Consider the following 25,104-nt stretch of genomic DNA (forward strand, 5'->3'; position numbering starts at 1 on the left):
AAGTTATATTTAAGTGAAATTTGGGAGTAAAGACCACACCTTAATAACCCCTTCCCTCTCCCATTAACGTCAGTATTATACACACCTGGCATGGTACATCAGGTGAGCAGGAGCACTTAAGGTTATACGACATACAGTTAGTATGATAACAAAGGGAAAGGGTAACCTAGGGTCCATACAAATAGTACAGTTTACCACCATGTTCACTGGCCTGACAAAATACAGGTGGAAAAAAAACAAATTAGGAAGAGAATGTTTTTACTTTCATCAAGAAATAAGCAGATTAAGTCTAAATGAGATATTAATAAACAACTGAAACAACTGAAACAACTGACTATGAAAACATTATTTAATTAGTATTCAAGTACAGGAAAGGACATGACAGCTATGTGTGTTGTAAAAATAAAAATAAAAATAGAACTATTAAAAGAGGTGTGTATGTGCGTGTAAAAAATTAATAAAATGAATGTGGAGCCTGTAATCTGTAAGAGAACAACAAGAGCATGTATTTTTGGCACAACTGCAGACCGATACAGGGACTACTCATAAAGCCTAGACGTAGTAGGGGAACTTCAGACATGGCCATAAAGAGAGGGCAGGGCACTGGAGATCTGATGTACAGAGAGGAGTGGAGAAGAGGTGTGTGTCTCTGTAAAAAATAAAATAATGTGTAACCATAACACAGCTAAACAAACAAATGGCCCTTGGACGTCATGGACCAGTCGATGGAACATAACTTCACAAACAGTTTCAACACTCTGGTTTTCAAGTGGTTTTAAATGAAAGAAATATATTCACCTTTAGTCTCGTAAGAGACCAACAAGAGCATCTGTGAATTCTCCGGTGTGTGAGTTTCAATTCTGTCAATTCAGAAATCTATGTAACACTAATAATGAATGCTATCCTAAGACTTTATAAACAAATGACTTTATGAATTGACTGAATTTAAACGGAACTTACGTGTGTGAAAAGAAAGGTACAATGAGGGAGGTCAAAACAACAACCAGACAACTCCTCTCCTCTTCCTGTCCTTCCTGTGAGCTGGCCGGCTAAATTGACTCCATTTCTGAAAGGGAAGAGAAAAACAACACATACAAGCTTAACATAATGACACCATAAAAGGTGAGATTTATGTTAACTAAATACTGCTTGTATAGTGTAGTTAGTGGCATAAATATAGTAACAGTGTGGTAAATGTAACGGTTTTCTTCCAGGGGTGAAGGAGAGGACCAAAGTGCAGCGCGGCTAGTGTTAAACATGTTTAATAAAGAACAAGTGAAACACTACAAACAACAATACAAAATAACAAATGTGCAAAAACCGAGACAGACCTATCTGGTGCAGACAATCACAGAGACAGGAAACAAACACCCACAAAATCCCAACACAAAACAAGCCTCCTATATATGATTCTCAATCAGGGACAACGATTACCATCTGCCTCTGATTGAGAACCATATTAGGCTGGACATAGAAACAGACAAACTAGACACACAACATAGAATTCCCACCCAGCTCACGTCCTGACCAACACTAAACAAGCAAAACACATAATAACTCTGGTCAGGACGTTACAGTAAAGTTGGTAATACTTGCTGTTTACTCATGGAATTTGTATTTCAGATCAAAAGATGAATGTGACAGGCAAATATTTAGACAGCAAACTGTTGTTTTAGGATATTTTCTAACCCAGAAACAACAGCTATACCTGTTCCTCATATTTATACTTTGATCTGAAATACCAATTAACCTACATGAGTATACTGTAAAAATGACCTACTTTACTTTACTGTCGCAACACTTAATGACACTACCTGTGATGTGGAGAGAGAAAAAAAACGTACCCTTGAACTTGTCATCGAAAAGCAGCTGATACATTTTAACCTTGACTGCTGCTTTTCTTTGCTGAGGCAGCCTCTTCAGTGTTGGCACCAGGTTCATGGCAAAGAGGGTCTCTTCATCCTCCTTCCTGTGAGCATCAGGTTGGGCTGCATCCCTCTCGACGGCTTGGAGGAGCCTCTGCTGAAATTAGTTGAGTGGATCTGGGGGCTGGTACCGCCGATGACGCCTGGTGTGACGTTGTTCCTCTTCGTTTCTCTCCACGGGCCACATGCTGTTCAACGAGGTCCTCAGTGGTCACTTCCGTGAGGTTCATAATAATCTCAGGTGGTCCTAGATCCAGAGGTGCTTCCTCCATTTCATCATCTTCCATGGCTGCACCGGTGGTGGTCATACTCGTGGATGATGTAGACGTTGTAGAGGGTCTTGATGCACCGGTGGGGACAACACTTGTGGATGACATAGTAGAGGGTATGGCTGTAAAATTGCCACTCATTGCCCTAGGCACAATAAATGGATCCAGAAAATAAAGAATGTGGCAGAAGCGCCAAGGCTGCTGGCCTGAAGCTGCTGACCCAGACCTCTTCTTCTCTTTCTCTGCCCTTCTCTCTCTCTGATACCTGTCCCTGAGTCCTATCCACTTCCCCCTACAGTCTTCTTCTACATAGACATGAACATGATAAGCCAAACCATTACCTAGCATAACTATAGTTATTAGATAGCTATCATGGACATGTCACCTACTGTACACATAGACACACAGACACACATACACACACACGGTTATCTGACCAAATTATCAGGGGTACAGTAGTATCTACCATTTCTATTACTATTTATCTAGCATACACTCACACTCTTTCAAACATGATTATTTGGTAAAGTTATCAGGGGTAGTAACTAGCATGATTTATTTGACTATTTCTTTCACACACACACCTCATTGGCTAGGTTAGCAAGCTAGCTAACGCTAACTAGCCACATCTAGCACAAGCTCACTACTAAACTGACCTGGCAATCCTACTTCACCTATTCAGTTTAAAAAGACCACTAGAGGGCGGATAACTCCACGGAATATACATAAATTACCCTTGTGCGACAATTCGATTCTTGTAGCAAAAACATTTTTTACTGTTTCAGTGGGATTGTTTATAAATACACCTAAACGATTCAAATAATGATCAAATTAGTTATGAAAAGCGTAATGTATTGTTCTTCCACACTTGAATTTGTAACTAATGTCATGCCATAATATCTACATAAAACATCATCTTTGTGATGAAGTAATGATGTTCTAAAAATATGTTTATATCTGAAGCTTTCATCTTTGCATTCACTTCAGTTCGAATTCGAGGTTTTGAGTGTGTCTGATCCGTGTGATCAAGCGATGTTTGTAATTTAGCTCACGCGCTCTGGTTTATATAGAGAAACGTCACATCCGTTGTATACAGACTTCATTCGCTGTCAAGAGGGTGGATGCCTAGCTAGCTGGTAAGTGATGCGCTTATCAACTGTACTTTGATTAAAAACGTTTTATCTGAAAGCTCTTAACAAATTTACTCCCGTTACAAATAACAGTTGTTGTAACAAGGAATAGTACCCTAGTGTCCCAATTGTATTAGGTTTGTTTTTTGTGTTCTAGCTTTTTTTTTTTTTTATCGTGTCGCAGAGCGCCAGCTACAGTAACGTTACCTAGATAGCTAATGCTAACATTAGTTGTCGATAACTAGCTAGTTAGCTGTGGCCTTTGGGAGTTATGTGGCCGTTCAGTAGCTACTAACCAAAAACCTACAATTTAGCATGAGTTGCAAGAAGTTCTAAGACATTCAAACTATGAATGCTTGGTAGTGAGCTGGCTTTTAGTATTTATTTTAAGATATCTCTGATATAATGTAAATGTGCACTAGCTAACGTTAGCTAGTGTGATTTGATTGATTGGTTTTGAGACATTATTTTTGCAAATATGTTGTCTTTGCCCTTCCAGCGAGGCAATTTCAAGGAGTGTATTTCGAGGGTCAGGGAAGGTAGCTAGCTAGCCAGCTAACGCTAGGTAACTAAGCTAGGTAAACTTGTCTACGGAAAGGGCAAACATGTTTACAATAGGTATGGAACCCTTCTAATAGTCAATGATATTCTGCCAATTTACAGCCTACTAGTTACTTGGCTGCTAACGTTAGATCTTTGGGTGTGGCTTATGGGGGCTAGTGGTTAAAGCGTTGGGCCAGTAACCGAAAGGTTGCTGGATCGAATCCCCGAGCTGACAGGGTAAAAATCTCCCGTTCTGCCCCTGAACAAGGCACTTAACCCACTGTTCCCCGGTAGGCGGTCATTGTAAATAAGAATTTGTTCTTAACTGACTTGCCTAGTTAAATAAAGGTAAAATAAAACATGCTTTTCCAAACGGGTTGGGGTTGGTTACAGTGATATTTTCTTATGTATTTTGTGTAACTATTATGTTGCCGAACTTTTTCTCCACTCGAGCCTGACAGGGGATTTCGTTGAAACGTTAGTTTAGGGCGTTAAAAGGCCGTATTAATAGCTTGCAACATAGTGCCCGGTGTGAGTTTCGATGAAACCGGCGTACTGCGCTTGCGGAGATTATGTTGCACCTTCCTGCTAAATAGTGAACAGATTCATAAATACTAGCCTACGAGCTACGTCTATGCATTTTTCTATGCTTCAAAGGTGTTAACTCGGCTCACTTGAACTGACCACACAACCGACTAGTACCAAGCTGGTCGGATTTGAAAGAGGATCACCGATTTATAGTAGGTACATTCTAGTGTGGCTTTTTATAACAACTAGCGAGCCGGATGGGCAATTTTGCGAACTCTTTACTTGAAAGAAAAATCAACCTCCCCACAACTGGTCTTCCGAGCTCATATCTGCTTACTGTAGTTAGATCACGAGCGTAAAGTCAGTAGATAACTAAAGGTATTTAGCCGTGCTAGTATATCTAGGTTGCATTATGTTTCGCTTTCACCAACATTTGCTTGTGTGTTATAGCAAGCTAACCAGTGAGGGACAGCCGGAGCAAGCTTGCTGCATCCTCAGGACGGGAGTAGCCCTTACTATCCGTTGCAGTTGGTAGCTTGCTTGATAGATAACATCAATAATGCTGCACCGTTTTCGATATTCTACATTGATCTGGGTATTGTATGATTTGTTTAATGTTATAGATTTTTGCTTGGGTGGTAATGTTGGATTGAGAATTTGACAAATTTTGCTAAGATATGGGCCAGTAGTACAGTATCGAACAACTCGAATCAAATTGTATTTGTCACGTGCCAAATACGACTTTACCGTGAAATACTTGCTGGCTTAGGAGTCCTTCCCAACGATGCAGTTTAATAATAAAATGATAACTAGGAATAGAATACACAAGAATGGCGATACAATATATACAGGGAGTACCAGATCAATGTGCAGAGAGGTACTTTTGGTAGATATGTACATGAAGGCAGGGTAAAGTGACTAGGCATCAGGATGGATAATAATAAGAGTAAAGAACAGAGCAGCAGCAAATTATGAGTGTTAAAGTGTGTGTGGGGGGGGGGGGGTTTGTGGGAGTGTCAATGTAGTGTGCGTGCTTGTGCATAGGGTCAGTGCAGTTAGTTCGGGTACCATTAGTTGGCTATTTAGCAGTCTTATGGCCAGAGGGTAGAAGCTGTCTTTGCTCCGGTACCATTTGCCCAACAGTAGAAGAGTGAACAGTCTGTGGCTTTGGTGGCTGGAGTCTTTGCCAATTTGGCATTCCTGATATAGTGGTCCTGGATGGCAGGAAGCTCGGCCCCAGTGATGTACTGGGCTGTCCGCACCACCCTCTGTAGCTTTTTGATGTCAAGGGTGGTGCATTTGCCATACAGAGTGGTGATGCAGCCAGTCAAGATGCTCTCGTTGGTGCCGTTGTCGAAGGACCCGAGGGCCCATGCCAAAACCTTTCAGCCCGAGGGGAAAGGGGCGCTGCCTTGCCCTCTTCATTACTGTGGGTGTGTGTGGACCATCCTTAGTGATGTGGACGCCAAGGAACTTGAAGCTCTCAACCCGCTCCACAACAGCCCCGTCGATGTTCATGGGGGCATGCTCTCCCCTCTTTTTATGTATTTATTTCACCTTTATTTAACTTCTTGCCGCACGGATCCCTTTAGCTGGATCATTTTCGTAAACAACCGCTGAATTGCAGAGCGCCAAATAAAAAATTATAATCATGAAATCACAAGTGAAATATACCAAAATATAGCGTAGCTTGTTGTTAATCCACCTATTGTGTCAGGTTTTGAAAAAAGGCTTTACAGCGAAAGCAATCCAAGCGTTTGTGAGTTTATCAATCACTAGACAAAACAGTAAGAACAGCTAGCCTCAAATTAGCATGGTCACGAAAGTCAGAAAAGCAATCAAATTAATCGCTTACCTTTGATAATCTTCGGATGTTTGCACTCACGAGACTCCCAGTTACACAACAAATGTTATTTTTGTAAGATAAAGATTAGTTTTGTAACCAAAAACGCCATTTGGTTTGCGCGTTATGTTCAGAAAACCACAGCCTCGTTCTGGTCCTGAAAGGCAGATAAATTCCAAAAAGTATCCGTAATGTTCGTAGAAACATGTCAAACGTTTTTTTATAATCAATCCTTAGGTTGTTTTTAACATACATAATCGATAATATTTCAACCGGATGGTAACCTATTCAATACTACAGAGAAAGAAAATGTCGAGCTACATCTCTCACGCGCAGGAACTAATCAAAGGACACCTGACGCGTTTTGAAAAATATCGCTAATTTTTCCAAATAAAAGCTTGAAACTATGTCTAAAGCCTGGTCACAGCCTGAGGAAGCCATTGGAAAAGGAATCTGGTTGATACCCCTTTAAATGGAGGGGCAGGCAACGGAACAGGGATTTTTCCAAATAAAAGGCAATTCCGGGTTGGATTTCCTCAGGTTTTCGCCTGCAAAATCAGTTCTGTTATACTCACAGGCAATATTTTGACAGTTTTGGAAACTTTAGAGTGTTTTCTATCCTACTCTGTCAATTATATGCATATTCTAGCATCTGGACCTGAGAAATAGTCCGTTTACCTTGGGAACGTTATTTTTCCAAACATAAAAATTCTGCCCCCTAGCTGAAAGAAGTTAACCGGGTAGGCCAGTTGAGAACAAGTTCTCATTTACACCTGCGACCTGGCCAAGATAGAGCAGTGCGACATAAACAACAGAGTTTATCCCATGTGTAACAAACGTACAGTCAATAACACAATAGAAAAACCTGTGTACAGTGTGTGCAAATGAAGTAAGGCAATAAATAGGCCAATAGTGGCGAAGTAATTACAATTTAGCAATTTACACGAGTGATATGTGCAGATGAGAATGTGCAAGTCGAAAAATACCGGTGTGCAAACGAGCAGAAAAATTGGTTGGATGGGATATTTACAGAGGGGCTGTGTACAGCTGCAGCGATCGGTAAGCTGCTCTGACAGCTGATGCTTAGTTAGTGAGGGAGATGTACGTCCAACTTGAGTAAAAAAACAAAACAAAAAAAACAGGGATGTGTGTATATATTTTTAATTGCAATTCATTCCAGTCATAGGCAGCAGAGAACTGTAAGGAAAGGCGGCCAAAGGAGGTGTTGGCTTTGGGGATGACCAGTGAAATATACCTGCTGGAGTGCGTGCTATGGGTGGGTGTTGCTATGGTGTCCAGTGAGCTGAGATAAGGCGGCACTTTGCTAGGTAAAGACTTATAGACGACCTGGAGCCAGGGTGTTTGGCGACGAATATGTAGCGAGGACCAGCCAACGAGAGCATACAGGTCGCAGTGGTGGGTAGTAAATGGGGCTTTGGTGACAGAACGGATGGCACTGTGATAGACTGCATCCAATTTGCTGAGTAGAGTGATGGAGGCTATTTTGTAAATGACGGCGCCGAAGTCAAGGATCGGTAAGATAGTCAGTTTTACTAGGGTATGTTTGGCAGCATGAGTGAAGGATGCTTTGTTGCGAAATAGGAATCCAATTCTAGATTTAACTTTGGATTGGAGATGCTTAATGTGAGTCTGGAAGGAGAGTTTACAGTCTAGCCAGACACCTAGAATATGTGGGCAACTACAAATACCTAAGTCAGAACCGTCCAGAGTAGTGATGCTAGTCGGGCTGGCGGGTGCAGGCAACAATCGGTTGAAGAGCATGTATTTCGTTTTTACTAGCATTTAAGAGCAGTTGGAGGCCACGGAAGGAGAGTTGTATGGCATTGAAGCTCGTTTGGAGGTTAGTTAAGTGTCCAAAGAAGGGCAAGATGTATACAGAATGGTGTTATCTGCGTAGAGGTGGATCAGAGAATCACCAGCAGCAAGAGCGACATCTTTGATATACAGAGAAGAGTCGGCCCGAGAATTGAACCCTGTGGGACCCCCATAGAGACTGCCAGAGGTCCGGACAACAGGCCCTCCGATTTGACACACTGAGCTCTATCTGAGAAGTAGTTGGTGAACCAGGCGAGGCAGCCATTAGAGAAACCAAGGTTGTTGAGTCTGCCGATAAGAATGCGGTGATTGACAGTCGAAAGCCTTGGCCAGGTCGATGAAGACGGCTGCACAGTACTGTCTTTTATCGATGGCGGTTATGATATCGTTTAGGACCTTGAGTGTGGCTGAGGTGCACCTGTGACCAGCTCGGAAACCAGATTGCATAGCGGAGAAGGTACGGTGGGATTTGAAATGGTCAGTGATCTGTTTGTTCACTTGGCTTTCGAAGACTTTAGAAAGGCAGGGCAGGATGGATATAGGTCTGTAACAGTTTGGGTCTAGAGTGTCTCCCCTTTGAAGAGGGGGATGACCGCGGCCGCTTTCCAATCTTTAGGAATCTCAGACGATATGAGAGAGGTTGAACAGAATAGTAATAGGTGTTGCAACAATGGCGGTGGATAATTTTAGGAAGAGAGGGTCCAGATTGTCTAGCCCAGCTGATTTGTAGGGGTCCAGAATTTGCAGCTCTTTCAGAACATCAGCTGTCTGGATTTGGGTGAAGGAGAAGCAGGGGGGGTCTTGGGCCAGTTGCTTTTGGGGTGCAGAGCTGTTGGCCGGGGTTGGGATAGCCAGGTGAAAGCATGGCCAGCCGTAGAGATGCTTACTGAAATTCTCGATTATCGTGGATTTAACTTTCTCCTATAGTGCACGATCATCGCCTTGGTCTTATTGAGGTTGTTGTCTTTGCGCCACACTGCTAAGTCTCTGATCTCCTTCTTATAGGCTGACTCATCGCCGCCGGTGATCAGACCTACCACGTGTTGTCGGCAAACTTGATGATGGTGTTGGAGTTGTGCGTGGCCACGCAGTTTTGGGTAAACAGGGAGGGCACTAAGCACAAACCCCCTGAGGGGCCCCCGTGTTGAGGGTCAGCGTTTCTGAGGTGTTGTTGCTAGCGCTATGACGATTATGGAATTTTAGGTAATTGTTATGCAAATATGCACTTTTAATTGTCATTTTAAATGTTTTGAGCTTATAATGCCGCTTTGAAAATGATCTACGACATACGTAATGAATAAAACACAGCTTTGGTCACACCAGATTTAAAAAATGAATGGTTTTGACTGCTTGGGACTTTTGGAAATTAAGCTTCTCCTTCCGACTGTGCCATTTTGCTCGTAAAATGATTACCAATTTTACCCACTTCATGTAAAACTTAACTGCTATTGGCTAGTCCATGAACAGCGTTCTCACAGTTATTTCCCCACCTTTGTGTGGCTGAATGTTACACACACAAGACACATTCAATCAGTACTGTCCAACTCAACTGACTATCTTATTAAAGGATTTGAATAATCCCTTCATGTGCTACTACAACACAGAGGTCTTTGGTATTGTTGTTGAGCTAAAGGCAGCTTCTATTGCTATGTCTGCCTTCTGTGGTCATGTGGAATGTATTTCCTGTTTGGAGAGAGGGGTGGGGGGAACGTGTGACCTTCTACCGACTATCTTGTTGCTCCACAAGTGATCTGAAGAAGGGGGAAGTTTTTATCAATATAAACATCTCATTTTTGGGCCATTTTATCATTGTGTAATCAGGTTGTCAATGCTGCTGTCTCTGGTTTTGATTATATATTTTTTAAAACTAGGCCAACTACACTGTTATTGGCCTAAATCTGTCACTGAGTTTGAGTATAGACCAGTTGTTGGGCATCTCAGCTCCTCTAGTAAACCAACATTTCCAACACACATATTTGTCACAGCCCCCTCTTTACCCTTGGGTTTCTGTTTGCGTTGAGCTTGTCACATTTTAAGACATTGCATTATTGGCTGTCATCCAAAGCTTGATGAGATATTCAACTTAACAGTAGTTTGTTTTACTGCATGCAGATTGAAGAAATCATCCTCTATGGAGATTGACTTGACTTTAACCATGTTTTTATGCAAGTAAAGTCATACTGTATAATAAATAAATAAAATCATAACAGCTGTGATGGAAACAGGAAAATTAGGTAAAATTGTTTGAAATGGTGACATGACGCTGTAAGGTTGGCACAACTGTATTTGGGGAGTTGCTCTCATTCCTCAAGCTCTGCTAGGTTGGATGGGGAGTGTTGCTGCACAGCGATTTTTCAGGTCTGATGTTCGATCAGGTTCAAGTCCGGTCTCTTGCTGGGCCACTCAAGGACGTTCAGAGACTTGCCCTGAAGCCACTCCTGCATTGTCTTGGCTGTGTGCTTAGGGTTATTGTCCTGTTGGAAGGTGAACCTTCGCCCCAGTCTGAGAACCTGAGCGCTCTTCATCAAGGTTCTCTCAGTACTTTGCTCTGTTTGTCTTTGCCTCGATCCTGACTAGTGTCTCAGTCCTTGCCGCTGAAAACATCCCCACAGCATGTTGGTGCCACCACCATGCTTCACCGTAGGGATGGTGCCAGGTTTCCTTCAGACGTGACGCTTGGCATTCAGGCCAAATAGTTTAATCTTGGTTTCATTAGACCAGATCTTGTTTCTCATGGTCTGAGTCCTTTAGGTGCCTTTTGGCCAACTCCAAGTGGGCTGTCATGTGCCTTTTACTGAGGAGTGGCTTCCATCTGGCCACTCTACCATGAAGGCCTGATTGGTGGAGTGCTACAGAGATGGTTGTCCTTGTGGAAGGTTCTCCCATCTCCACAGAGGAACTCTGGAGCTCTGTCAGAGTGACGATCGGGTTCTTGGTCACCTCCCTGACCAAGGCCCTTCTCCCCCGATTGCTCAGTTTGGCCGGGCGGCCAGCTCTAGGAAGTGTCTTGGTGGTTCCAAACTTCTTCCATTGAATAATGATGGAGGCCACGGTGTTCTTGGACCTTCAATACTGCAGAAATGTTTTGGTACCCTTCCTCAGATCTGTGCCTCGACACAATCCTGTCTCGGTACTCTATGGACAATTTCTTTGACCTCATGGCTTGGTTTTTGCTCTGACATGCACTGTCAGCTGTGGAACCTTATATAGACAGCTGTGTGCCTTTCCAAATCATGTCCAATCAATTTAATTTACCACAGGTGGACTCCCAAGTTGTAGAAACATCTCAAGGATGATCAATGGAAACAGGATGCACCTGAGCTTAATTTTGAGTCTCATAGCAAAGTGTCTGAGTAATTATGTAAATAAGGTATTTCAGTTTTATTTTTAATACATTTGCAAACAAATCTAAACCTGTTTTTGCTTTGTCATTGCTGAGGATATTTTATTTCATAAATTTTAGAATAAGGCTGTAACGTAACAAAATGTGAAAGTGAAGGGGTCTTAATACTAGCCTAATTTTCACCTGGATTTGTTTGCCTGTAGAGAGAGGACTTTGTCAGACTGCGTCTTTCTAACACTTACTGAGAAGCTCTGGTTTGTTGCATCATGTTCGACATAGATAAACCCTCTTATTGCAGATATCCCTGTTGATTTATGTCACAGCTCTGTTGCTATGGAAATAAATGCATTGCTCTGCAGATTTCTTTGTCTGTGTACACTCTTCCTGACCACTGATCCAACGCCTGACTAGCCGTGTCCCAGACCATGGACCAGTTGTTAGTTTTTGTTGTCAGTGTAACTAATGTATTGATCAGCAGATCCCTTTTTAATTTTGTTTCCTGTTACGTGTGAGAGAGTCAGCTCATGAGCCCAATAGTCACAAGATATCTATTTTTGCCTTTTGTCTCATGGCTTTGTCTATTCTTTCAACTAACTGGACGAACCAGAGTGATATTTCCATTAACAAAGCATTCTAGTGTTGCTCATGCTGCAATGCTTAGAATATGCTGTTCTCTCAGACTCATCAGAGTTTAGAATGTCACAATGGAATCTTTGATGGTGGTTAGGGGGAGGGGGGTGTAATGAATCCCAGATGAACAGGAATGATTCTAGTGTTCCATGTTTTTTTTGTTTTCACCTAATTCTGGCTATGAAATATAGGACTACCACTACAATGTAAGGTAAGCATGAAGTGTTTTTTTATTTATTTTTTTGATGGCAGCTTTTAGCAAAGTGGCAGGACTTTTGTTTTGCAATTGTGTGTCTGATTGGTGGCCCCCGAGGGCTAGTTTCTCAGATGAATTCCTAGATCCTGAGGGAAGCAGCACTCTCAAGAATGTCATAGAAAAAACAGGTGTAGCAGGAAGGAACGCCTAATGTTACCCAGGTTTGAACCTCTTGAAAACTACCCCTAGAAAGACAGTAACCAGGTCACATTTCAAACCGTATTCCCTTCCCCTTGGGTGTTCACAGATCTGAAATAGCTTGATAGATGATTCGTTCCATCTAGTCCCTCCAATCAGCTAGGTTGAGGGTCTGACATAATCCTTCAACTACCAATGTCTTTCAGACATGTGCAGGCTGGGGCTACTGGGTCAGAAATGAAGCCGTGGAAGTTATCCTCACTTGCCTCATCCTGTATTTCTCAATAACATATATTTAAACCTCTGTGCCCTCTAATCAGTGCTAACCCTAAATGAGATTTCTCTCGAGACCAAACAATTCATTCTTGCTCTATTCCCATACAGTAGGCTAAGTAGACTACATCAAATTAAACAGCAATAGTATTTTTTTATGTCAGGAGAATGATTTCCATACATTATCTGTGCTTCATATTTGTAGAAAGTAAATGTTAGGCATGGCATATACATGGTACTGTACATTTGTGGCTTTTCTGTTTATTGGCAGAAAAATCACATTGATGAATAGGCCTCATGCATGCCACATTGCCTAGGCTCTGACAGTGGTAGTGCCAATAACAACTTTCAAAATGTCTGAAAGAGAAGTCCTAGGACTCTGTCTTTTTGTGGAGCTTATACGTAGGCAGAGTAAGTGTCAACAACATCTCTTCCTAGGATATTAACAGTTTCCTGATACCAATACAGATGAATTAGGCCTATTCCTAAACAGCTTATACTTACTGATACCTTTTGAACAATAAATCCTACTTCATGTGTGTCTGGGCATCATTCCAGCTATTGAAAATCAAAGGCTAGAGCTGTCATTCATTTTCAGGTCAGGCTTAGTACAAGATGTTACAAGGCTATTTTTCCCCTTTGACTTACCCATGGACTGCTCAAATCTAGGCCAAATAGAAGGTACAACATTTGTTTCTCAGGAGGCAATTCCATTTGTCAGACACATAGCTAGTCTTGACCTCATAGCGTTCTTGGTCTTAAAAATATAGTATTCTTGGGAATTGATCATTCATTGACGATGTTTTGATAAGTTAGCCTAGCTAGCAGCAGGGAATCTTTCAGAATGCACAAGCAATTTCCTGTAGGTTCATATCAAGCAAAATTCATGATTCCCCAATGACCTTTTTTTTGTAGTTACACATACTTAAGATGGTTACATAACACAAATATACAGTGGCAACAAAAAGTATATGAACCCTTTGGAATTACCTGGATTACATCAAATTTGATCTGATCATTTAAGTCACAACAATAGACAAACCTAGTGTGCTTAATTCTTAGGGATCAAATCCCGTTAACGGGATCAATTTGACAACATCCGGTGAAATGGCAGAGCGCCAAATTCAAATTAAATTATTAGAAATATTTAACTTTCATACAATCACAAGTGCAATGCACCTAATTAAAGCTTTACTTCTTGTTAATCCAGCCACTGTGTCAGATTTCAAAAAGGCTTTACGGCGATAGCAAACCATGCTATTATCTGAGGACAGCACCCCATCAAACAAACACAGACAATCATATTTCATCCCACCAGGCGCGACACAAAACTCAGAAATAACGCTATAATTCATGCCTTTGAAGAGCTTCTTCTGTTGGCACTCCAATATGTCCCATAAACATCACAAATGGTCCTTTTTTAAACATCACAAATGGTCCGTCGTTTATATCTTCAAAATGTCCATTTATTTGGCGCGTTTGATCCAGAAAAACACCAGTTCCAACTCGCTCAACATGACTACAAAATATCTAATAAGTTACCTGTAATCTTTGTCCAAACATTTCAAACAACTTTCCTAATACAACTTTAGGTATTTTTTACGTAAATAATCGTAAAAATTTAAGACGGGATAAACTGCGTTCAATAGCAGATAAAAACAAAGTGGAGCGAGCTTTCAGGTCGTGCGCCCCAACCACAACAGTACACTAGACTCGACCCTCGTTCTGAACAGCCCTACTTCTTCATTACACAAAGGAAAAACATCAACCAATTTCTAAAGACTTGACATCCAGTGGAAGCGATAGGAACGGCAAGCAAGTGCCTTAGAAATCTAGATCCACATAGAAAACCCATTGAAAAGTCACCTCAACAACAACAAAAAATCCTGGTTGGTTTGTCCCCGGGGTTTCGCCTGCCAAATAAGTTCTATTATACTCAGACATCATTCAAACAGTTTTAGAAACGTCAGTGTTTTCTATCCAAATCTACTAATAATATGCATAGCCTAGCTTCTGGGCCTGACTGGCAGGCAGTTTACTTTGGGCACGCCCTTCATTCGGACGTGGAAAATACCGCCCTCTATCCTAGAGGTTAAACTAATAACGCACAAATTATTGTATTCAATGTAGACAAGAAAAATACATAATTTAAACATTCACAGTGTAGGTTGGAAAAAGTATGTGAACCCCTAGGCTAATGACTTCTCCAATAGCTAACTTGAGTCAGTCGGCTAATTTTTTAAATTTTTATATTATATTTGTAATAATGACAATTACAACAATACTGAATGGGCACTTATTTTAACTTAATATAATACATCAATAAAATCTGTTTAGCCTCAAATAAATAATGAAACATGTTCAATTTGGTTTAAATTATGCAAAAACAAAGTGTTGGAGAAGAAAGTAAAAGTGCAATATGTGCCATGTAAGAAAGCTAACGTTTAAGTTCCTTGCTCAGAACATGAGAACATATGAAAGCTGGTGGTTCCTTTTTAACATGAGTCTTCAATATTCCCAGGTAAGAAGTTGTAGGAATTATAGGACTATTTCTCTCTCTACCATTTGTATTTCATATACCTTTTGACTATTGAATGTTCTTATAGGCACTTTATTGCCAGTGTAACAGTATAGCTTCCGTCCCTCTCCTCGCTCGAACGAGGAACACATCGACAACAGCCACCCTCGAAGCAGCGTTACCCATGCAGAGCAAGGGGAACAACTACTCCAAGTCTCAGAGTGAGTGATGTTTGAAACGCTATTAGCGCGCACCCCGCTAACTAGCCAGCCATTTCACATCGGTTACACCAGCCTAATCTCGGGAGTTGATAGGCTTGAAGCACAGCGAAGAGCTTCTGGCAAAATGCAGGAAAGTGTTGTTTGAATCAATGCTTACGAGCCTGCTGGTGTCTACCATCGCTCAGTCAGACTGCTCTATCAAATCATAGACTTAATTATAACATAATAACACACAGAAATACGAGCCTTAGGCCATTAATATGGTCGAATCCGGAAACTATCATCTCGAAAAACAAGACGTTTATTCTTTCAGTGAAATACAGAACAGTTCCGTATTTTATCTAACGGGTGGCATCCGTAAGTCTAAATATTCCTGTTACATTGCACAACCTTCAATGTTATGTCATAATTACGTAAAATTTGGGCAAATTAGACGGCCCAAACTGTTGCATATACACTGACTCTGCGTGCAATGAACGCAAGAGAAGTGACACAATTTCACCTGGTTAATATTGCCTGCAAACCTGGATTTCTTTTAGCTAAATATGCAGGTTTAAAAATATATACTTCTGTGTATTGATTTTAAGAAAGGCATTGATGTTTATGGTTGGAGCAACGATATGCACCGCATCAATTATATGCAATGCAGGACACGCTAGATAAACTAGTAATATCCTCAACCATGTGTAGTTAACTAGTGATTATGATTGATTGTTTTTTATAAGATAAGTTTAATGCTAGCTAGCAACTTACCTTGGCTTCTTACTGCATTCGCGTAACAGGCAGGCTCCTCGTGGAGTGCAATGTAATCAGGTGTTAGAGCATTGGACTAGTTAACCGTAAGGTTGCAAGATTGAATCCCCCGAGCTGACAAGGTTAAAAATCTGACATTCTGCCCCTGAACGAGGCAGTTAACCCACCGTTCCTAGGCCGTCATTGAAAATAAGAATGTGTTCTTAACTGACTAGTTAAATAAAGATTAAATAAAGGTGTAAAAAAATAAATAAATAATAATCGGCCAAATCGGTGTCCAAAAATACCGATTTCCGATTGTTATGAGAACTTGAAACCGGCCCTAATTAATCGGCCATTCCGATTTAATTGGTCGACCTCGAGTTTGGTTGAGGTGATTGCTGCAAAAAGGAGGGTCAACCAGTTATTAAATCAAAGGCTTCACATACTTTTTCCACCCTGCACTGTGAATGTTTACACTGTGTGTTCATTAAAGACATGAAAACGTATAATTGTTTGTGTTATTAGTTTAAGCAGACTGTGTTTATCTATTGTGGCTTAGATGAAGAGCTGATCAAATTTTATGACCAATTTATGCAGAAATCAAGGTAATTCCAAAGGGTTCACCTCCATTTTCTTGCCACTGTAGCATTGTAATACGTCTCAGATGGACACCCCATAAATCCAGGCTGCGCAGTCAGTCTCTAGTATGGGGGATGGTGAACTGAGGGTAATGGACTGTCATAAGGGGCTTCCAGAGGGGAAATCTCAACCTGCTGTATCCTGGGAAACCAGTGCAAGCCTGCTCTCAGCTATTTTCCTCCCTGTGAGTCTGTCAGAGGGGCTAAAGTTCTTCGGCACTGCGACTGATTTCCTTCATATGGATTCTGGAGAGTTCATTTCTTTTGTAGATGACATAGAACAACCATGCTTCAGTATGTATTAAGCTATGCAATTGTATTTTCAACGCTGTGTGCGCTGAACTGACATGCATGATTGTTTCTGACACTCCATTGTTCAGATGAAGGGTTATTAAATTGTCTAAAATGCTCAACTCAAACAGCGCTGTGTAGCCTACTGTACTTGCTGGTGATGTAATTCAAAGCTCAGGATGTGACTTTCCATTGCTCCTGTTTTTACCATGTTATGTTATTAAAACAAAATCCGACAACCCCATAGAACAGTTGACCTATTTACGTAGTCTGCTTGTGTGTTCTAGAAATATTATTCTTGAGGTGCGTTCAATTTGCGGGAGCCATAGGGAGGGAAACATGTATTCTGACAAGCAGTCATTGCACAACAGTTCTTAATGCAATTGCGGGAAGACACTTTTGAAGCAGTTTTGGCCTTTGTTAAAAAAGAGGGGGATCCCATTTGCTACTATGGGTGTGAACGTTAAAAGGAAATTGGGACCCTTAACGTTAAAAATCCCAAACTGAAATAATGTTTTTATTATTAATTTAAATTGCAGTGTAGTTAGACTAACATGGAAAATATGTTTTTTGATAACTAAACGATAGGCTATAAAGGCCTGGGGAAATTTGAGGACTGTTACGCGAATGCAGTAAGCTAAGGTAAGTTGCTAGCTAGCATTAAACTTATCTTATAAAAAACAATCAATCAATGACTGTCATTGCTCCAATGTGTACTTAACCATAAACATCAATGCCTTTCTTAAAATCAATACACAAGTATATCTTTTTTAACCTGCATATTTAGCTAAAAGAAATCCAGGTTAGCAGGCAATATTAACCAGGTGAAATTGTGTAATTTCTCTTGTGTTCATTGCACGCAGAGTCAGGGTATATGCAACAGTTTGGGCCGCCTGGCTCGTTGCGAACTAATTTGCCAGAACTTTACGTAATAATGACATAACATTGAAGGTTGTGCAATGTAACAGGAATATTTAGACTCATGGATGCCACCAGTTAGATAAAATACGAAACGGAATAAACGTTTTGTTTTTGAGGTGATAGTTTCCGGATTAGTCAAAGGTACAGTGGGGCAAAAAAGTATTTAGTCAGCCACCAATTGTGCAAGTTCTCCCACTTAAAAAGATGAGGCCTGTAATTTTCATCATAGGTACACTTCAACTATGACAGACAAAATGAGAAGAAAAAAAATCCAGAAAATCACATTGTAGGATTTGTGATGAATTTATTTGCAAATTATGGTGGAAAATAAGTATTTGGTCACCTACAAACAAGCAAGATTTCTGTATATGGTTTAGAGAAATAGTCGACGCGTTGTAATAACTTGCGGCTGAACTTGAAAGGGGTTCCTTCGTTATTTTACCGTTCATGTCTTCATAGAGAATGTCTTGATCTACTTCAAATAAGGTCTGTGTTTCGCGGAGGAGCAGACTGACAGGGGACCATGCAGACAAGCTCTGCTTTCTGCACTACAACCTAAAACTTCTTAACTGGGAATATTGAAGACCAATGAAAGCTGGTTGTTCGTTTTAACATATGTTCTCATGTTATTTGAGACATTGATTTTATTTATGTATCATATTAAGTTAAAATAATTGTTCATTCAGTTTTGTTGCAATTGTCATTATTACAAAAATGTGTGTATTATTTATTTATTTATTTATATATACACACACATATATAAATATATGTAAATATATATATATCGACCGATTAAATCGGTATCGGTCGACCTCTGTGTACCACTGTTTTCTGCCTGCCCTCTCTCACTCTCTCGCTGGCTTGCCTGGGGCGTATTCATTACGTTACTTATATGTAAGAAAACAGAATGAAATGGGAAGGGATCTACCTGAATTTGTCCAATAGAAACCTGTTTTATTTGCAAAATGTTGCAACTGTTTGGACTAATCAAATGTATTTATATAGCCCTTTACATCAGCTGATATCTCAGTGCTGTACAGAAACCCAGCCTAAAACCCCAAATAGCAAGCAATGCAGGTGTAGAAGCACGGTGTCTAGGAAAAACTCCCTAGAAAGGCCAAAACCGAATGATTACACCCCTGCTCTTTCTCTTCGCTGATGATGCAAGTCTGTGTTCAGTCTTCGGTCTGTTGTGTGTAGAATATCATATTCAGTCTCCTCCTTTCCAAAAACAGTGTCTTAGGAGTCGATTCCTAGTGGAAATGGGAGTCGACGTACAAGGAGTCAAGGAATACATTTTTATTTTTGTGGTCGACTCTCCACCACTACGTCGTCGTCGTTAACAGTTGGGAAAAATAGCAATGAAAGGCAAGCAACAGCAGCGAAGTCCTGTATGGCAATACTTTGAGAAGGAAATGCAAACTTTGCGGAGTTGGAATTGAGATACAGTAATGGTAGTACAGGTGAAACGCTTAACCATCTGAAAGGGAATCTCCGTTAGATCCAAACCGTTTGCAGCAGCACAGCTGCCTTGTGAATTCACATGGATATACAGTGCTTTCCGAAAGTATTCAGACCGCTTGACTTATCCCACATTTTGTCATGTTACAGCCTTATTCTAAAACGGATTAAATAAAACAATTTTCTCAGCAATCTACACTCAATACCCCATAATGATAAAGTGAGAACAGGTTTTGCGAATTTATTAAAAAGAAAGTACAGATACCTTATTTACCTCAGTACCAGTCAAATGTTTGTACACCTACTCATTCAATGTTTTTTTTAATTTTATTTTTTACATTATATAATAATAGTGAAGACATCAAAACTATGAAATAGCACACATGGAATCATGGCGTAACCAAAAAAGTGTTAAGCAAATCAATATATTTATATTCTTCAAAGTAGCCACCCTTTGCCTTGACAGCTTTGCACACTCTTGGCATTTTCTCAACCAGCTTCACCTGGAATGCTTTTCCAACATTCTTGAAGGAGTTCCCAGATATGCTGAGCACTTGTTGGCTTTTCCTTAACTCTGCGGTCCAACTTATCCCAAACCATCTCAATTGGGTTGATTTGAGGAGGCCAGGTCATCTGATGCAGCTCTCCTTCTTGGTCAAATCAAATCAAATCAAATCAAATTTTATTAGTCACATACACATGGTTAGCAGATGTTAATGCGAGTGTAGCGAAATGCTTGTGCTTCTAGTTCCGACAATGCAGTAATAACCAACAAGTAATCTAACCTAACAATTCCACAACTACTACCTTATACACACACAAGTGTAAAGGGATAAAGAATATGTACATAAAGATATATGAATGAGTGGTGGTACAGAACGGCATAGGCAAGATGCAGTAGATGGTATAGAGTACGGTATATACATATGAGATGAGTACTGTAGGGTATGTAAACATAAAGTGGCATAGTTTAAAGTGGCTAGTGGTACATGTATTACATAAAGATGGCAAGATGCAGTAGATGATATAGAGTACAGTATATACATATGAGATGGGTAATGTAGGGTATGTAAACATTATATTAAGTGGCATTGTTTAAAGTGGCTAGTGGTACATTTTTACATAATTTCCATCAATTCCCATTTTTAAAGTGGCTGGAGTTGAGTCAGTATGTTGGCAGCGGCCGCTAAATGTTAGTGGTGGCTGTTTAACAGTCTGATGGCCTTGAGATAGAAGCTGTTTTTCAGTCTCTCGGTCCCTGCTTTGATGCACCTGTACTGACCTCGCCTTCTGGATGATAGCGGGGTGAACAGGCAGTGGCTTGGGTGGTTGTTGTCCTTGATGATCTTTATGGCCTTCCTGTGACATCGGGTGGTGTAGGTGTCCTGGAGGGCAGGTAGTTTGCCCCCGGTGATGCGTTCTGCAGACCTCACTACCCTCTGGAGAGCCTTACGGTTGTGGGCGGAGCAGTTGCCGTACCAGGCGGTGATACAGCCCGACAGGATGCTCTCGATTGTGCATCTGTAGAAGTTTGTGAGTGCTTTTGGTGACAAGCCGAATTTCTTCAGCCTCCTGAGGTTGAAGAGGCGCTGCTGCGCCTTCTTCACGACGCTGTCTGTGTGGGTGGACCAATTCAGTTTGTCCGTGATGTGTACACCGAGGAACTTAAAACTTTCCACCTTCTCCACTACTGACCCGTCGATGTGGATAGGGGGGTGCTCCCTCTGCTGTTTCCTGAAGTCCACAATCATCTCCTTTGTTTTGTTGACGTTGAGTGTGAGGTTATTTTCCTGACACCACACTCCGAGGGCCCTCACCTCCTCCCTGTAGGCCGTCTCGTCGTTGTTGGTAATCAAGCCTACCACTGTAGTGTCATCCGCAAACTTGATGATTGAGTTGGAGGCGTGCATGGCCACGCAGTCGTGGGTGAACAGGGAGTACAGGAGAGGGCTCAGAACGCACCCTTGTGGGGCCCCAGTGTTGAGGATCAGCGGGGTGGAGATGTTGTTACCTACCCTCACCACCTGGGGGCGGCCCGTCAGGAAGTCCAGGACCCAGTTGCACAGGGCGGGGTCGAGACCCAGGGTCTCGAGCTTGATGACGAGTTTGGAGGGTACTATGGTGTTAAATGCTGAGCTGTAATCGATGAACAGCATTCTCACATGGGTATTCCTCTTGTCCAGATGGGTTAGGGCAGTGTGCAGTGTGGTTGCGATTGCGTCGTCTGTGGACCTATTGGGTCGGTAAGCAAATTGGAGTGGGTCTAGGGTGTCCGGTAGGGTGGAGGTGATATGGTCCTTGACTAGTCTCTCAAAGCACTTCATGATGACGGAAGTGAGTGCTACGGGGCGGTAGTCGTTTAGCTCAGTTACCTTAGCTTTCTTGGGAACAGGAACAATGGTGGCCCTCTTGAAGCATGTGGGAACAGCAGACTGGGATAAGGATTGATTGAATATGTCCGTAAACACACCAGCCAGCTGGTCTGCGCATGCTCTGAGGACGCGGCTGGGAATGCCGTCTGGGCCTGCAGCCTTGCGAGGGTTAACACGTTTAAATGTTTTACTCACCTCGGCTGCAGTGAAGGAGAGCCCGCAGGTTTTGGTAGGGGGCCGTGTCAGTGGCACTGTATTGTCCTCAAAGCGGGCAAAAAAGTTGTTTAGCCTGTCTGGGAGCAAGACATCCTGGTCCGCGACGGGGCTGGTTTTCTTTTTGTAATCCGTGATTGACTGTAGACCCTGCCACATACCTCTTGTGTCTGAGCTGTTGAATTGCGACTCGATTTTGTCTCTGTACTGGGACTTAGCCTGTTTGATTGCCTTGCGGAGAGAATAGCTACACTGTTTGTATTCGGTCATGCTTCCGGTCACCTTGCCCTGGTTAAAAGCAGTGGTTCGCGCTTTCAGTTTCACGCGAATGCTGCCGTCAATCCACGGTTTCTGGTTTGGGAATGTTTTAATCGTTGCTGTGGGTACGACATCGTCAATGCACTTCCTAATGAACTCGCTCACCGAATCAGCATATTCGTCCATATTGTTGTTGGACGCAATGCGGAACATATTCCAATCCGCGTGATCGAAGCAGTCTTGAAGAGTGGAATCAGATTGGTCGGACCAGCGTTGAACAGACCTGAGCGCGGGAGCTTGTTGTTTTAGTTTCTGTTTGTAGGCTGGAATCAACAAAATGGAGTCGTGGTCAGCTTTTCCGAAAGGGGGGCGGGGGAGGGCCTTATATGCGTCGCGGAAATTAGTATAACAATGATCTAGGGTTTTTCCAGCCCTGGTAGCACAATCGATATGCTGATAGAATTTAGGGAGTTTTGTTTTTAGATTAGCCTTGTTAAAATCCCCAGCTACGATGAATGCAGCCTCAGGGTGTGTGGTTTCCAGTTTACAAAGAGTCAGATAAAGTTCGTTCAGGGCCATCGATGTGTCTGCTTGGGGGGGAATATATACGGCTGTGATTATGATTGAAGAGAATTCCCTTGGTAGATAATGCGGTCGACATTTTATTGTGAGGAGTTCTAGATCAGGTGAACAGAATGACTTGAGTTCCTGTGTGTTGTTATGATGATCACACCACGTCTCGTTAATCATAAGGCATACCCCCCCGCCCCTCTTCTTACCAGAAAGATGTTTGTTTCTGTCGGCGCGATGCATGAAGAAACCAGCTGGCTGCACCGACTCCGTTAGCGTCTTACACAGCCTGGAGGTGTGTTGGGTCATTGTTCTGTTGAAAAATAAATGATAGTCCCACTAAGCGCAAACAAGATGGGATGGTGTATGGCTGCAGAATGCTGTGGTAGCCATGCTGGTTAAGTGTACCTTGAATTCTAAATAAATCACTGACCATGTCACCAGCATGGCACCATCACACCACCATGTTTCACGGTGGGAACCACACATGCGGAGATAATCCGTTAACCTACTCTGCGTCTCACAAAGACATGCCGGTTGGAACCAAAAATCTCAAATTTGGGCTCATCAGACCAAAGGACAGATTTCAACTTGTCTAATGTCCATTGCTCCGGTTTCTTGGCCCAAGCAAGTGTCTTCTTATTGGTGTCCTTTTAGTAGTGGTTTCTTTGCAGCAATTCAACCATGAAGGGCTGATTTCAGTCTCCTCTGAACAGTTGATGTTGATGTCTGTTGCTTGAGCTCTATGGAGCATTTATTTGGGCTGCAATATCTAAAGCTGGTAACTCTAATGAACGTATCCTCTGCAGCAGAGGTAACTCTGCGTCTTCCATTCCATTGGCGGTCCTCATGAGAACCAGTTTCATCATAGCGTTTGATGGTTTTTGCAATTGCACTTAATTTCAACTACTTCGAATGTTTATTCTTCCCGGCTTGACTGACCTTCGTGTCTTAAAGTAATGATGGACTGTCGTTTCTCTTTGCTTATTTGAGCTTTTCTTGACATAATATTTCCTTGGTCTTTTAGCCCAATTTGTATCTTCTGTATACCACCCCTACCTTGTCACAACACAACTGATTTGTCTCAAACGCATTATGAAGGAAAGAAATACAACAAACATTTTAACAAGGTGCAGCTGTTAATTGAAATGCATTTCAGGTGACTACCTCCATGAAGCTGGTTGAGAGAATGCCAAGTGTGTGCAAAGCTGTCAAGGCGGGGGTTGCTACATGATTCCAAATATGTATTTATTTTCTCCATAGTTTTAATGTCTTCACTATTCTACAATATATAAAATTGTACAAATAAAGAAAAACCCTTGAATGAGTACGTGTGTCTAAACTTTTGACTGGTACTGTAAGTATTCAGGCCCTTTCCTATGGACCTTGAAATTGAGCTCAGGTGTATCCTGTTTCCATTGCTCATCCGTGATGTTTCTACAACTTGATTGGAGTCCACCTGTGGTAAATTCAATTGATTGGACCTGATTTGGAAAGGCGCACCTGTCTATATAAAGGTCCCACAGTTGACAGTGCATGTCAGAGTAAAAACCATGCCGTGAGGTCGAAGGAATTGTCTGTACAGCTCTGACAGGTTTGTGTCTCGACACAGATCTGGGGAAGGGTACCAAAACAACATTTCTACAGCGTTGAAGATCCCTGAGAACACAGTCACCTCCATCATTCTTAAATGACCAAGGCTTTCGACTCTGTCAATCACCACATTCTTATTGGCAGACTCAACAGCCTTGGTTTCTCAAATGACTGCCTCACCTGGTTCACTAACTACTTCTCAGATAGAGTTCAGTGTGTCAAATCGGAGGGCCTGTTGTCCGGACCTCTGGCAGTCTCTATGGGGATGCCACAGGGTTCAATTCTCGGGCCGACTCTTTTCTCTGTATACATCAATGACGTCGCTCTTGCTGCTGGTGATTCTTTGATCCACCTCTACGCAGACAACACCATTCTGTATACGTCTGGCCCTTCTTTGGACACTGTGTTAACTAACCTCCAGACAAGCTTCAATGCCATACAACTCTCCTTCCGTGGCCTCCAACTGCTCTTAAATGCAAGTAAAACTAAGTGCATGCTCTTCAACCGATCACTGCCCACCCGTCCAGCATCACTACTCTGGACGGTTCTGACTTAGAATATGTGGACAACTACAAATACCTAGGTGTCTGGTTAGACTG

The 25,104-nt window shown here is 41.9% G+C and overlaps 1 protein-coding gene across 4 annotated transcripts in view; it reads left to right on the plus strand.

The window, feature by feature from the left end:
- Positions 1 to 3,287: 3,287 nt before the first annotated feature.
- Positions 3,288 to 25,104, plus strand: part of LOC139575845 (granule associated Rac and RHOG effector protein 1-like) — a 47,432-nt gene continuing 25,615 nt past the window's right edge. The window contains exon 1 of one of the 4 annotated variants that reach the window (XM_071401202.1): positions 3,288 to 3,330. The gene's annotated coding sequence lies outside the window, so the exon portion shown is untranslated. Of the gene's footprint in view, positions 3,331 to 4,462; positions 4,608 to 12,144; positions 12,259 to 25,104 lie in introns of those variants that run through there. The other 3 variants (XM_071401203.1, XM_071401206.1, XM_071401204.1) reach the window with 3 other exon arrangements.

The sequence above is a fragment of the Salvelinus alpinus genome, chromosome 5, assembly GCF_045679555.1.
Source record: "Salvelinus alpinus chromosome 5, SLU_Salpinus.1, whole genome shotgun sequence".
NCBI lineage: Eukaryota > Metazoa > Chordata > Actinopteri > Salmoniformes > Salmonidae > Salvelinus > Salvelinus alpinus.